Genomic DNA, 16,871 nt, shown 5'->3' with positions numbered 1-16,871 from the left:
AATTCTAACAGATTTATATTGGACTGCTGGGATTTTTATGTATAAAAGGTCATGTCTTCTACAAAGAAAGATAGTTTTTTGTTTGTTTTTCCTTTCTGGTCAAGATGCTTTGTATTTTGTTCATTTTCCTAATTGCCTAGGATAGGACCTCTCATACAATATTGAAGTGTTGAGATCTGATATTTTATCCTGTTCCTCATCTTAAGAGGAAAGCACTTAGGCTTTGACCACTACCTATGATATTTTCTTTGAATTTTTTTTTTGTAGCTGATCTCCAGTAGGCTGAGGAAATTCTCTTCTATTTCCAGTTGGTAAAGTGTTTTTTATCATGAGAGAGTGTTGGATCTTGTCAAATCCTGTTTTTGTGTGTGTCTGCTGAGAGATTCACGTGGTATCTGACCTTCCTTCTAGCAATAGGGTATATTATATTAATTGACCTTCAGATATTTAACCACCATTGTATTGGTAGGATAAATCCCACCTGGCCATAGTGTAAAGTCTTCTTTACATGTTTTTGGACTCATTTTGCTTGTGTTTTGCTGAGAATTTTTGCTTCTGTTTATAAGGTTTACATGTCTGTACTTTTGTTCTGTTCTCTATCTTGCTTTTGGCACCAGGGAAATGCTAACATCATAGGATGAATGAGAAGATTTGCTTCTGCTTTTATTTCTTGGAAGAATTTGGAAAGGATTGACATGAAATCTTTAATTGTTTGCTGGAAATGACCAGTACTGTCATCTCAGACTCAGGCTTTCAATTTGCTTATGTACTATCAGATTGTTCACATTTTCTGTACTTTGTAGTTTATGTATTTCTAGGAATGTCCCTATTTTGTTTCACCATCTAATTTGTGGGTATACAGTTGTATATAGCATCCCTTACAATGCTTTTATTTCTGGCATGTCAGACATAACACCCCTTTCATTCCTGATTTTAGTATTTTATTTAAGTTTTTTGTTTTTTTTTTTTAATCTAGCTGAAAGTTTGTGAATTTATTTGCCTTTTCAAAGAAACTGTTTTTTCTCTGTGGTCTTTCTATCTTCCTTATCACTTGCTTCTAATGTAATCTTTACTGTTCCATTCCTTCTGTTTGCTTTGGGTTGAGTTCATTCTTCTCTTTCCAGCGTCTCAAGATGGAAGTTTAGATTATTGGTTTGAGATTATTCCTATGTGTTACACTCACAACTGTTAATTTCCCACAACTATTATATGTCCTTTACATTTTGGTAGGTTATTTGTTGTGGTTGTTCCACAGTATTCTCGAATTCTGATGTGAGTTCTGTGCCCATTCCCCACCTATACCCCTGAAGATTTGTTTCCTGCTCATTTGGTTTTTTAGTCATGCCTGGACTCATTCTTTGAAGTCTGTTTCCCCCACAGCATGCAACTTCTGGTGTCCTTGCTCACTTTAAAAAAAAAAAATCTCTAAACCTCACCTTCTATGTGTCACCCCAGAGTCAGCACCATTTAGTGGCAGCCACTGATTGGTCAGAGTTGTTTAAGCCCCTAGACCAGTGAGGCTTTCATCTTTTACTGTTGGATCTGTGCGTGGCTTGGAGACTGTTGTCACTGTTCAGGGAGCATGTGAGTGTGTCCTATAAACAGCCATGTATTTGTACCTCTGAAGTTCACTCTCTAGATACTCCTCAGAGGTAGGGTGGGGTGGCCTGGGATGTTCAGATAATTATCCCCGACCAACCAGAATGATTGTGGTTTTAGGTGAGCTCTATGTGAACTTTTTCTTTTTTAAAGTAATCTCTATACGCCATGTGGGGTTTGAAATCACAACCCTAAGATCAAGAGTTGCATGGTCTACTAATTGAGCCATCCAGGTGCCCCAGGTGGGCTCTATTTGAATGTTTCCTAATCTTCCTTTTAAGCTTCCAGCTTTTCTGTCTCTGCTCGTATCACACTCACTTATTAGTTCCCAGTAGTGACCAGTTAATCACTTGATTGTTTTAAATGACTACCTGGGAGCATATATTGCTCAAAAATCTAAGCCAAATTAGGGAAGTGAGAGGGCCAGAGGGTTGCCAGTCTTTGAGACCCCTGGGCAGAACCTCTGCACTCTGCAGCAGAAGCTGGGAGCAGGGATAGGGAACCCACTCTTCACAAGTAGACACACCCTGATCCTTCCTGTAGGGCAGAGCTGTGTGTGAAGGAGTTGGGGTAGGTGGCAGAGGGTGATGCCATGACCAGGTTGCCACCTCTGCCAAGTATTGACCTTCCTAGCATGCAGCTGGGAGAATGGGCTTTGCAATGAATAACCAGCTATTGAATATATGTATATATGTGGGATAGATCTTCCATCCTAGAACGCTAGCAGAGATGTAAGCTGCCATTGGCTCCTGAGCTCACCCCCAGAGCAGTCCTTACTGCAGTGGAGGAACATGTGGCTGATCTCTCCACCACTGCCGCACACATTCCCTACATTTGTAGTGGGAGGTAGGTGTGGACACTGTTCCGCAGCTGCCACCACCTGCTTTGTGTTGGCTCTCCACAGCACAGAACTGTAAAATAAGTGGGTTTTCAGACTTTCTGGGGTACTGAATCCAATAGGAATAGTTCCTCCCTTGCCTATCCCCACCACAGAGTGGGTGAGATGGGAACTACCAGGAGACCGCTGAGCCTACTGGAAGGTTCTTCTGCAAGGCAGAACTGTGGGTGCATGCACGACTACCTCCCCTGGTCTGGGTGTCAACAGATTGAGCTAAATAAATGGTCCTCAATTTGTTGCAAGCCCTTTGATCAATCTCCAGAGACTCTGAATGATAATATTTTCTAACTTTCATCAGTTAAACAAATGTGTATCTGGAAGAGCAGTTTGCCTAAGCTCTTAACACTGTCATCCCAGAAGCCCTGCTCATCACTTATTCTTTCTGGGACTAAACCTTGAATTTACAGATATTTTATTCTGGTTTTGCCTCTTCACACCCATTCCCAACAATGAATGTTTACCTTTTTGAGGTCAGGCAAAGGACCTTAGATTTTTTGCAGTGACTAGAATCTAAGATATCATTAAATGGAAGGCACAGAAAAGCTTTAAAGTTAAAAAGATAATGAGATGATATCACATTAAAATGAAGACACCAATTGAAAGATTATCCCTACAATTAAATTATAAAATACATATGCCTATTAGATCATCAAGAAAATAAAGCATTTTTCTTCAACAGATCAGTGGGTAGTATTTTCCAATGTCAAATTTATTTTCTTTGAGTATCTGCAAAGCAGAAGATATATGGCTAAAAGCTTCCTAATGTAACCATCTTGCCTTCCTGTGTGCATGGATTTGTGAGTTCTGAGAAGGCAGGAGAAAATTTTTACTTTAAATCGTGTGAAATGAGAGGAACCATGACCAATAATACACTGCCAGGGTGGCTGGGTCCGGTCAGCTCCTGCAAACAAACAGACCAGGCTGTGGAAAGGGTTGTCCTGACAACTGGACTTGACTGACCCAGTTTGTCATCCCTGTTATGAATATGCAACTATCATGTCTTTTGTTCTAAGCCAATTACGAAAAACATAAAAATTCAGTACATTTCTTTAAAAGCAGAACAAGCACAAAAGAAAAGGGATGCTCAGAGCACTAGGTTGTTTTGAATGCAAGGGAAACTCTTCAAAGTAGTTCCCATGGGCTGCTGGGAGGCTGCTCCCCAGAGCCCCTCGCGTGTGGTATTCTTCACTTCCAGACTGTGCCCACACCTGCAGTCCTTACCTGTGGCCAACCTCCAACCGTTTAATGACCCACAGCCCACTGTTTGCAGGCACAGCACCACCTCCTCTTCCCTGTTCTCCAACACACGCACACAGGTGTTCTCCATCATGGGGTAGTGTCTGGTCCAAGAGGACAAAGTGGCAGGGCTGCATCCAAGGTGGAACTAGGAAGGGTACAGGACGGGGTGAGGAACTCCATTTTGGAGGCTCTGCTTAATTCCTGTGCCCAGAGCAAGTGCTGACCACACAGGAGTGCCGCCTCCACTTTATCTGCCTGTTCCTCTCCACAGCCCTTCATTCTCCACACATTATCTCTTCCTGTTTATCAGATTACTAACTGACAGCTTCCCTGATTTTTGCCCCCCACTGCTAAGTTAGGACCAACCAGAGAGAGCCAAATGCTCACCCCTAGCCAATCACCTGGGATGCCCCCTTCTGGTTAGCCTCCCTACAGCTTCCTGAGCCACCAGCCTCCAATCAGAAGCAGAGCCAAAGGCTTCCCCTTCTCTCCACTATGAATCTTTGCCTGCCTATGAGTCTCTGCAAAACTCGAGTTATGGTAGCTGATGCCCTCATGAAAGCGAGCTCTAGATAAGTAACCTTGGCCTGTTCCCAGTTGGTTGAGGTGCCTTTGTTTCTCCACTATGAAGCAGCTGGTAGACATCCAAAAGAGTCAAGTATCAGTCCTTGCTGATACTTTCAACACTAATCCTGACTCCATTCAACACTTTTTGTAGGAGTGCATACATTGCTGATGAAGGAAGGAGCCTCGTCCACTTCTCTTCTTGTGTCTGTTTAATAAATTAACCAGCTACACCTAAAACCATGCTGTGAGTTTGATCAGCATGATCTATACAAGTAGTATCCATAGTCACAATAATCTCCTTCAAAACTGAGCATTATTTTTGTATGAGGTAGCTCATCATAACTTTCAAACCCCTGAGTATTCCTGCTTATGGGTTCTGTAAGGTAGAAACTAGACGGTTCTCAATGAACAGAAAGACGGTCTGCAGCTCTCTGCTCTGGTGTGAGCTGAGTGAACATAAGCCATCTGATGGGCTCAGCTGTGAGTTCCAAAGATTGCTCAGGTGATCTCAGAACCATGTCATATGCATACAAAAATTGGTGGCCCAGGCCAAGAAAGAACTCACCCAGCTTGAATATATATCATTTGTATTACCCAATCCATCACCATATTCCTAAACACTGTTAAACATGTAATTAGAATTAGAATTTTTCCATAACGTCTCCCAGCCACCCAAGAGGAAAACATAGCATCAAGTGGTCTGATTCTCCATGCATCCCCCACTCTCTGTGTCCACCCACCACACATACATACAAGCACAGCATATATTTGTGTACATCCACAAATATCCACAGGTACTAAGGTAAGGTTAATGAGGCAGTTATCTCAGATGCAAACTTTAAGGAAAGGAGAGGGTCCAGAAACTGAGCAATCAAGATTAAGAATATTTAATTCACTATCTTTAAAACCAAAATTAATGGGGAAAAAACACAATAAACAAAATATCACAATTCAAAATAAAGTCAGGATTCCACCCTACATGTGAATAACCATCCTGCCTCACCTGCTTCCCCCTAGTAAACTTTATTTACAAAAACAGATGGTTCATAGCTTGCCAACTTTATTCTTCAGAAATAGGTTTCCTTTTTAAATATTGAGAAATGTTATATCGGTGAAAAATATGGTCTGCTCTGCAAATTAGTATTAAGATAGCTTCACAAAATAAGATTATCAATGTATCAACTCTAGGGTGACAGTATGTCCCAATATTCGAATCTGATACGTGATAATAAAACTACGAACATGACGAGTGAATTTGAAACCAAGCAGAATTTGAAAATTTTTGAAGATTTGATCTATAACATTTAAAATAGCTCTTCAGGAGTCCAAAAGTCAACCCATTGATCTGGGAGGAAGAAACCAGTCAGGTGAATAAAAACTTCACACACCGCAAGGTTTTCTTAACATTCATTTATTGCATGAGTGCATCTTTCCATTATATTCCCATGCCTTCCTCTGATAAAGTGCTGAGTACTATATTTCAAGTTGTCATATCTAAGGCTAACTTCTGTTTATTATTATACAGGATAGTCACTTTCCCACTTTCTAGGAAGGTAAAACTGCCATGCCTTCTACATTTACTATACACCATGCCAATGTCAACTGCAATTGTATTTTCCTTCAATGGGGTTGTATCTCTTCCAGTTAAAGAAAGAGCACCTCTCTTTGAATTGAAGAGCAGGGTTTTCATACATCTGTGAACTTGTATGAGCACAGTTCCCAGCCTCCTAAATTCGATCAATTTTTATCTCTATTTTCCGTTTCCTTTTTCTTTTCCTCCTAGCTTTAGTGATTTCCTCTCCTATTCATATCTTTCAAAATAGGCTACCATGACCAAAAGACAAAAAATAGCTTTTTCTCTAAAATTATTTGAAAACAGAACATAACAGTTACTGTTGAGGTCTTTGAGATTTACATTGCTAATAAATTAACAACAACAAAAAAAAAAACAGAAAGAAGTATATGACCGTGTTTATGACTCTTATCTTTCAGAGGAGCATCCTCAAAAGCATATAAACTCTTCAGGGAACAGTCTAGGAAATTCTACTTAACCCACTTCTTCTCTGGTATGTTTGCTAACTTTTACTTTTCTGAGTTTGACAAAAACTTGCAAAAAAAAATCTATCAAAATCCCTAGCAGTGAGCTATCTCCACAATGCTGAGCTTCCTCTTGTGAATCAGGAGGTCTGTGTTTGGCTAATAAGAAACTACAGATCTAAAGATGGTAAATTGCATTAATGTCAAATACAAAAAATCATGGACATAAAAAGACTCAAGAAGTCCTGGGATCCAAATGCCCCAATATCCACCCCTTAGTCTCCACCTTCTTCACTCTGTTCTATTTCCTAGCTAGATGACTCTTCTTCTGACATCTCTTTGTCACTTTTCTCCACTGCTCAAAACTCTCAAAGACACCCCATTGTGCTCAAGGATTAAAATTAAGTGGCTTTGCCTAACAACACCATTCCTAATCCCTTCCCTGAGTAGTATGATGAAGCAGCGAGCATGTTGGTAAAACTATAGCAAACCAAGACCACAGAAACCATATATTAAGAGTATGAGAATGAGCGTCACTGGGGTGGCTCAGTCCATCTGCCTTCAGCTCAGGTCATGATCCCAGGGTAATGGTATCAAGCCTCAAATCCAGCTCCCTGCTCAACAGGGAGTCTGCTCCTCCCTCTGTCCCTCTCCCTGCTTGTTTTCTCTCTCTCTCAAATAAATAAATAAAATATTTTTTTAAATGGTATGAGAATCATAGGAATTTCCAATTTAACAGAACTTGTGCATAATTAAACTACTTAATATTTTCTCTGTTTATGGACTTTTCAGAAAAGGAGCTCCATTCTCATAGTTCTTTTTCATTCCCTCATCTCTGTAATTGTACTACCCTCAGCTAGGTAGTTTATTGTAAACAAAGGATTACAGGAAAATATTTTTTATGTGGGGAATTATTACTATTGTACATTGAAGGATAAAAATCCTTCATATGCTATGTGATTTGAAAATATTTACTTCTACTTTATGAATTCTCTTTTAATTCTTTTAACATTATCTGTTGCAAGGAATAATTTAAAAATTTTTTACAAATGTTAATTTATCAGCATTTTCTTTTATAGATTGTTTTTTCATTGTACCTGAAAACTCATACAAAAGCCAAGGTGAGCAGATTTTCTCTTATATTTTCTTCTAAAGGTTTTATAGATTAATGTTGTACATTAAGGTATATAATCCATTTACTGCTAAATTTTATATACAATGTGAAGTATGTTGTCAACATTTATTTTATTGCATATGTACATCTTATTGTTTCAACAACATCTGTTGAAAGGAGTACCTTTCTCCATCGAATATCTTTGAACCTTTGTCAAAATGAGTTGACAATATACATATTGTGGGTTTATTTTTAGACATTCTATTCTGTCCCTTGATCTCTGTGTGGACCTTTTGCCAATAACATAATGTCTTAATTGTCGTAGCTTTAAAGTAACCCTGGAAAACTAGTATACAAGTCCTCTACCTCCTTTTTCTTTTTTCATAACTGTTTTGGCCATAGTACTACCTTTGTCTTTCTATTATCTTAGAATCAGCTTTTGAATATCTATAGTCTTGCCAGGAACTTGAATGGAATTTCATTGAATTAATAAATCAGGATAGAGGAGATTAACATCCTAATAGCATTTAGTCTTCCAAACTGTGATCCAGTAATATCTTGACAGATTTTAGATCTTATTCGATTTCTGATTTGTGTACATATTTTGTTAGATTCATATGTGATGTATTTCATTTTTATTATTCTACTTTAAGTGGTATTCTTTTTAATTTAAAATTCCAATTATAAATTCCAAGCACATAGAAATGTAATTGGGTTTTTAAAATATTGATCTTGTATCCTGTAACCTTGCTAAAATTACTTATTAGTGTTGGGAACTTTTTGGGAGATTGTTTAAGATTTTATATGAAAAAAAATATGTTTTATTTCATTATTTGCAATTTGTATGCCTTTTATTTATCTTTCTTTGTTGCACTGGCTAGCAATTCTAGTATTATAATCCATGCAGTGAGAAAGAACAACATTGCTTTTCTTGATCATTGGGAGAAAGAATTGAATCACTCACCCATCACAGAGGATTTTTGTTGTAAGTTTTTGTAGACGTCTTTTTATTAGCCTTATTAAGTTTTGCCTATACTTCATTTAATGAGAGGTTCTTTTTTATCATGAAGGGATATGAGATTTTGTCCAATAATTTGTTTGGATCCATTGATATGATCATATGCTTTCTTATTTAGATCTATTAAAATGGTGAAATGCATTTGATGTATTTTTTAATGTTGAATGAACCTTACATTTTAGGAAAAAATTCTACTTGGTCATGGGAAAGGACTGAGAATTAAATTTAATATTTTATGGAAGTTTTATTTTATTTTTATATAATGTAAAAATTCAGTTTATTCATCTGTTTATGACACAGTATACAAGAGGCAAAGTGTTTCACATCATAGATTTCACTTCCAACTCCTTGGAATGTTCGTTTTTTTGAAGAAGAGACTAGACATGAGAGGTAGGCAATGCTTAGGCAACTAAAATAAGGATGGGGAGGGGGCTATGCTAACACCATCCTCACAGGGATGGGTATAAGGGGACTGTTAGTCACAAGCTATTTTCTAGAACTGTTACCTGAAAACAAAGGGGCACCACTCCTACACACTCTTGCTGTGGTGGGCTTCTGTCCTCCCCACCACACAGGTACAGCAGTGCTTTCTGGTAGTCACCCTTGGTGTCTTGCTGGATGTAGTAGTACAGGTACTTGCCATACTTTCTCTTGAATTCAGACCTAATTTTCAACAAGTATGGGATTGTGAAATGGTCCTTTATGTAAAGCTCTCTGCTTTTCCTTTATTGTGACCCCGCCCCCCAGGTACAGTCCTCTATGATCTCTCCTGAAATGATCCCTCCTCAGTTGGGATTTTTCTTTACCTCTCTGTCTAAAAATGGCACCCAACCTTTCCCTACTATGTGTGTAACTGACTATTATATTATCTCCTATACCATCTCATCACCATCCGACCTTATAAATACACTTTGTCCATTTCATTTTCCAGACTTCAAAAGGTAAAGCTATATGGACAGAGACGTTGTATGTTTTCTTCATTGCTATATTTTCTTTGTCAGGAACATCGTATGGATTACATGGGCATGCAAGAAATGTTTGTAAATGAATTATGACTTTTTATTTCTGAAGCCCCTCATGTACAACTACCTCATCGTGCCACAGTGTGCCACGGTCCCCTTCTCAAGGGGCCTCTGACCACCAAAGTCCTCCTCAACAGTGTCCAGCAGATGATTAAAATGCCTTTAGCACAAATGTTTCTCTGCTTCACAGGCCAAAAATTACCCACCAGTAAGCTGAGGATGACAACTGCTCCCCTAAAATTGTTCGGAAAGCAGCCCTCCCCTCCTAAAATTGTTTTTTATTTGTTCAGCTTGTATCCAGAATTCAGACTAACCTTTCAATTTTTATATCTGATGTTTGAACTGGCTTCCTGTGAAGGAGAAAATAATTCATAATTGAGCCCTATTGTCTTTAAGAAAACGCAGGTAAGAGCAGTGATTGGAGGGAATGGATCCCGTTCACTGTTGTAGACACACCACCTTCCAGCCTCCTGGCAGATCTCAGAGTGATGCTAACACAGAGAGATCATCCATGATACGAGGACTTAATCTCATTCAACAGAAAGGGGGTTGGGGGGGGGGACGACATTGCCCATGTTTCTATGTATTTGTTATTAAGTATCTCAGATCAGCCATATGTAATCAGAGTTCCATTTATCCTTGGTTGATCAACTTTTGACCATTTCAAAAGCTATCAAAGTTTTTACAATTGCCAAAACCGGCTCAAAAAATAGTAAAGCTCATTGAGTGAACATAATTCTAACTGTAGTCGTAGGCATGATCAAACAGAGATGGCTTGGCTGCCAATTCTTCAGAAACTTCCTTTGAAACATTACAAGGGAAAAAAAAAAGTTACAGGACACATGCAACTCAGAAACATGGAGCATAACTGACAGAGGTAAATCCATTCTTCCACTACAATCCACCAGCCTGAGATGCCATTTTCAGGGCAAACAGCTTTACCAAAGTCACACAACCTCTCGTGGTGGTCACAAGAAAAGATTTTTATTTTGAACAAACCCAAGATTGACCAACTTCTGATGTTTTCAAACTGGTCTTTGCCAAATAAACAAATAAACAGGCAAACAACACCTCTTTCTCTCAACAATAAGCAAACAACAAAAACATAACACATTTATTTTTCTCCAGCACGAACAGATGAAACACTGGTTTCACTCTGCTTTCTGCTTCAGTTTGTACTACAAACCACATCTCTTCCCACTTGCTAATGAAATTGCAACGTTGTACTTAAAGGTATTTTGTTTCCTTTTTTACATTTTATGACCTTGGGCAGACTCAATACAAACAGGCATATCTATACAGCTGAGAAAAAAGGGAAAAGTTTCAAATTTTAAATGCTCAGCCTCAATCTCTCCTCGAGCCTGTCTCCTGCCTCCAAAGGAGGAGCCTAGAGGGTTGGCTTTTATGTGCAGGGTTAGAAGAAGGGATAGATGTAGATAAAAGCTTGCTGCAAGCAAGACTGGATCAGTCCATTAAATTGCTTTGAAAAGCAACCCAAGGTCATTTTGCAGATTCATGTCCTGAGATTGGAGAAGGGTCCTGTTGAGTGAGGTGGGACAGAGCTGCTGACAGGCCACAGGGCACTTAGTGGTGTTGAAAGTAGAATTATTCCTGGAAGAATTTGAGGTGGCTGACTTGGGCTAGCAATAGGATTGCTGTGATACAAGAGCCAAACTGTGGAAGGAGCCATGATGTCCATTGACAGATGAATGGATAAAGAAGATGTGGTCTATATATACAATGGACTATCACTCAGCCATCAGAAAGGATGAATACCTACCATTCACATTGACGTGGATGGAACTGGAGGGTATTATGCTAAGTGAAGTAAGCCAATTGGAGAAGGGCAATCATCATATGGTTTCACTCATAAGAGGAATATAAGAAATAATGAAAAGGATTATAAGGGAAAGGAGGGGAACTGAGTGGGAAAAATTAGAGACAGAGACAAACCATGAGAAACTCCTAACTCTGGGAAATGAACAAAGGGTTGCAGAAGGGGAGGTGGGTGGGGGGATGGGGTTTAATTGGGTGTCGGACACTGAGGAGGGCACTTGATGGGATAAGCACTGGGTCTTATACTATATGTGGGCAAATCAAACTTCAATAAAAGCAAATGAAAAATATTTTTTTTAAAAGAAGAATAGCGGTGATATGGTCCAAATGACTCCATGAACATTTGACAAAAATTTGACATTTCTTGAAGAAACTCAGCCATTATGCAATGCAATTACATATATGTTACAGGCTGATGGCAGAGTCTGTTTTCCCTAAATATTTTATCAATGATTCTAGACATCATGGCACACCTCCTGATGCTCCACAAAACCTCAACACCATCCTACTAACAATCCATTGAAATAAAACAATAGTACAATTATCTGATATATGACTCTTTTTTCCTGCACAAGGATGATTTTTCAAGTAGCAGCTAAAATTTGATAAAACACAATTACATGATTAGGTAGATCCCCTGGAACCATCTGGACTTGAAAGTTAAAACTACAACTAAAATTTAATCTTCCTTGCTTTTACTGATCACATGATCAGCTAAGTGGAATTCAGTATGAATAATTCCATTAATTTTTCACGGAGCCACAGCTTGACTAGGTCACTCTTGCCCATGCTTTGTCGCACTTTTTCTAACACTGTCATCTTTAGAGTTTTAGGCTCAGATTTTCAAAACCTCATAAAGAATGTGGTTGGGATGTTTTGGCAACTGGATGCTGAAAGATAAAGCCATCTGTAAAATAAATTGTTTTAAAACAAGTTAACTATTTGTCTATTGACCTGTCTTTAAACCTTAAACCTATTTCCTTTATGCAAACTTAGGTCTTAAATTCTCTATTGTGCTCAGAATCAGCATCTGCAGAACTACAACAAATTTTATGAAAATTCTCGTAACATGAATTTTCTCTATTGCATACATTTTATTTAAAACTCGTCCACTAAAGTTTATTTTCCCATTCTGATTGCACCAGGTTCCTATTGCTACTATAATAAAATACCACAAATTTAGTAGCTTACATCGACACAAAGTTATTATCTTACAGTTCTTTTCTTTAAATCAGAAATCCAACATGGGCCTTCAAGGCTAAAATGAAGGTGTCAGCAGGGCTACCTTTCTTTTTTTGGAGATTCAAAGGGATGATCCATTTCTTTACCTTTCCCTGCCGGTAGAGGTCACTGCCATCTCTTGTCACCTGGTCCCTTTCTTCTATCTTCAAAGTCAGCAGCAGAAAAGTCCTCAAATTTCCTTTCTCCTACTTCTCTTTCTGCTTCCTTCATTCAATGAAAGACCTTTGTGATTATATTGGGCCCACCCAGGAAAGCCAGGATCATCTCCCTATCTTAAGGTCAGCTGATTAGCAACCTTAATTCCACCAACTTCCTTAACTCCCAGTCACAGATTTTGGCAATTACAATGTGGATATCTTCAGGGACCATCATTTGATTGACCACACTACTAACCTTCGACTTTTCTTGTAATATCCAAAATCTGCATCACATTTTTTTTCTGTTCACCACCCTCCATGCCCCAGTGAACAATTGCTTTATATGCTTTTAGAAATTTATTACATATTTTGTGGTATTTCTGCATAACTGTGACCTATCATTTAGTAATTTAGAGGTCCTAATTCTTTTGTAAACATTATGAAATACACTGTTTCTGAGCTATATCTCATTTTATAATTCAATTATGTTGAATAAGGCTGTGACTTACATTCAGAAAAAAATAAGTAAGCAACCAAAAGACATTTGACAGTCATTAAAATTTTCATGAATATTATAACTGAAGTTAACCAGAGTTTAAAACCCTGGTTGATACAACTGTTTCTCAAAGTTTTGCAACTTTGAAATAGTTCCTCTTGTGTTACTACAATGATCTATGAGATAAGATAGAAAATTTTCAACTGTGTAGAAGATTTGAACAAAAAACTAAGAGAAAGATTTCTGAGACTGGAATGCCTGTCAAGGGGTTAAGCAAGACACAAAAAGTAGAACACAACTGGGAAATGCACTCAATACAATTTCCTGAAATTTTGAAGTTCCTGGGTGGCTCAATCTGTAAAATGTTTGATTCTTGGTTTTGACTCAGGTCATGATCTCAGAGTTCTGAGATTGAACCCAGCATCTGCTCTGTGCTCAGTGCAGAGTCTGCTGCAGATTCTCTCTCCCTTTCCCCCTCCTTCACTCTCTCTTTCTCTCAAATAAATAAATAAAATCTTTTTTTAAAATTCTGCAGTTTCACTGGCTAAGAAAAGCTAATTAGCTCTGAGTTAGAGAATGTATAGGTAAGCATAGAAAAGTTTAGCAATACATCTATTTATCAGAAATTATGAAGAAGGGAATGTATCTCCCAAAAAAGAATGCTTTGTTAAATGAAAAAAAAGAAGGAAGGTATTTTATGTGCTCTATGTTCCCTATACTGAAAGCATATTTCCATTGAAAATATAATGTTGCAGAATCTGATTAAGTAAAATACATTTTTTTTACCATAGCATTGGTAAATTAGGCATCGTGGTTGTCTTATTCCAAAGCACTAAGTTTGTTATTACAGTGATATACTCCTGCTGCTTTGCTTATCAACCTAGAAAATCCATCATGCAGAGCCCATTTTTCAAGCAAGTCTAAATCTTTTCTTTTACATCACCAGCCATGTTCACGCTAATGCAGTTCTGTAAGCAAAACCACCAGGTCAGAAACACAGACCACAGAGCAGAAATAAACAGCCTGGTAACAAATGTGTATTCCTGAACACTAAAGATATTTATCCAGAGTTAAGCATAAAAGAAGTCTATTTATGTAGTCTGCAAAATTCAAAACACAGATGCTTTCTATGGACAATTCTTGAATAAAAATTAAATTAGGCTGTTTAGTATCAGGTTTCAAATCTTCCTGCAAGCCTTGTGAGGCCTGATATTGTACTTATCATATATGTCAAATCAAAGTTGACTTGCATTTGTAACTCTCCCTTATGTTTTCATGAGTTGTCATTTGATCTTGCCATTATTTCATATGTTCATTTATCTAAATTTTTATAATCTCACTCAAAAGATCAATGACGTATCATGAATTTAACTTCAGGGTAAATCAAGTCAGAACCCAAAGTTTTTTGTTATTACTGCTGTCATCTTAGCAAAGTTGATACAGGAGCATTTCCTATGGGTGTCTAGTCAGCAAACTAGGAGCATGTCTAAAATATTTTTCCTCCTAAGTGTAAAGAGAGCATCTTTAACATTTGTAAAAACAGTCATTTTTTTCCCCTATGGGCATTCCTTCTCCCAAGATGAATGAAGCTAGAGACCTGGGAAAGATAGGAAGAACTTTTTTCAGCGGAGAGAGGTGAACATTAAAATGTTGATATATAAAAAATAGTGCAAGTATCTTTTGAAATAGTTGTAACAGAAAGATTGAAGTTATGACAACAATAGGCGGGCATACTTCTTAAACATACACTGGAGAGTTGATATAAATATGTTCAGGAAACAGTGGGTTTTTCTCTTTGTTGTTGTTCATTGGCTTTAGATACATAAGAAAAGAGTGCAAAGGTTTAAAAAAGAAATAACACTCCCCTTCTCCTGGCCACTCATTCTACTTTTCCCCAAGAGGATGAAAGAAAATACACATGGCTTGTCCATATGTCTGGATGGGAAAGAGAATGTAGAGTGTTCAGTATCCAGTGGCTGAAAGTACAATCACATAATCTAAAACACCCAGAAATTTATCTGAAAACCATTCACAATCTTTTACAATTGTTTTAAAGTGAGAAAGTAGCAAATATTTGTCATTTAGATTTACACAGAAAAATATGTCAAAATTGATCATCTAAAAGAATCTCACAGTGGTAGAGTGTTCTTTTTCTCTTTTTCTATTTCCTTTTTTTTAATTATTTCTTAAAGATTTTATTGATTTATTCATGAGACACAGAGACAGAGAGAGAGACAGACAGACAGACAAGCAGAAACACAGGCAGAGGAAGAAGCAGGCTCCATGCAGGGATCCTGATGTGGGACTCAATCCCGGTCTACAGCAGTTCACCTATTTCAAAAATTTGGAATTCTGTTCATTTGTTATTCTTAAGACTACCTCATATTTAAAGGCTACCTTATTGTATGTTTAAAGTGTATTACAACAGCATGGTAGTTAATAAAACACTATTTTTTTTCTTTTGAAAAAAAAAATTCATGCCCTGGGCTGAAAGCAGTGCTAAACCATTGAGCCACCTGGGCTGCCCCTCTTTTTCTATTTTCTACGTGACTATATGTTTATTAACTTTATTGGCACATAATTCACATAAAAGTAAAATCAACAGACTTTTAGTTATATACAGATTGATGATTTTTTGGCAAATATATATTTTTTAATAAAAGAGATTACTTTTATTTAAATAAAACAGAAAAGATAAATGTACATCCTTCGCATTGTCACAATTTAAAAAAATAATACAACAAATATATCTCTCGAGGGTAAAAGAAGTTCAAGACCATGAGGTTGATTTTCCCCATTCAATAAATCTTTGGGATCTGACTCTTCCCAGCTATTAAAATTCCCAAGACCTTGCTCAGGTTTGTGACCTGTTCCTTATCATCTGGATCTGTAGCAAAGATCTGAGAAGGAAAGAAAAGGAGCATGAAAGGAAATTACAAATGAGAGAACTTTTGACAACATTAACAAAGCTTACTGTACCACATTCATAATCTAGAAACACCCTTACTCAGCCCTGGGTCTTCAAATGTAGTGGACCAATGGCAGGAAGGCAGAGAAGAGACAGAAACAGTCATCCACTTTGACACAGAAGGAGAAAGATATCTCAGAGTTGAGCAGCATATCATTGTGATATATACATATAACCCATGCATATATCATAGCTTTCACCTTAATCAAATGTAAAAACATTTTTATAGCTCCAAAGTTCCCCAAGCCTCTTCTTAATCTATGCCCTGCATCCCCAGCCCCAGGAGCCACTAATCTGATTCTTATCCTGGTAGTTTAGTTCTGACTATTCAAAAACTCCAGATAAATGAAATAATACAGTAAATATTCTTTTGTATCTGGATTATTTCACTCCACATAATGTTTGGGAGAAAATGAATCTATGTGCTGCCTACAAGCGATTCACTTTAGATGTCAGGACACACACAAACTAAAAGTGAAAGGATATAAAATTATATTTCAAAAGAAAGCTAGAGTAGATATAACAGACAAAATAGACTTTACAACAAAAATTTCATAAGCAACAAAGAGGGTGTTACATAGCACATAATATATATAATATTACATAGTGATATATATGATGTCATATATGATATAATGATATATAATGGTAAAGGGAAACAACCCAACAAGAAGCTCTAACATTTATAATTATTTACA

Source organism: Vulpes lagopus, chromosome 2 (genome assembly GCF_018345385.1).
Source record: "Vulpes lagopus strain Blue_001 chromosome 2, ASM1834538v1, whole genome shotgun sequence".
In the NCBI taxonomy this organism is placed as follows: domain Eukaryota; kingdom Metazoa; phylum Chordata; class Mammalia; order Carnivora; family Canidae; genus Vulpes; species Vulpes lagopus.
This window is presented reverse-complemented; position numbering follows the sequence as displayed.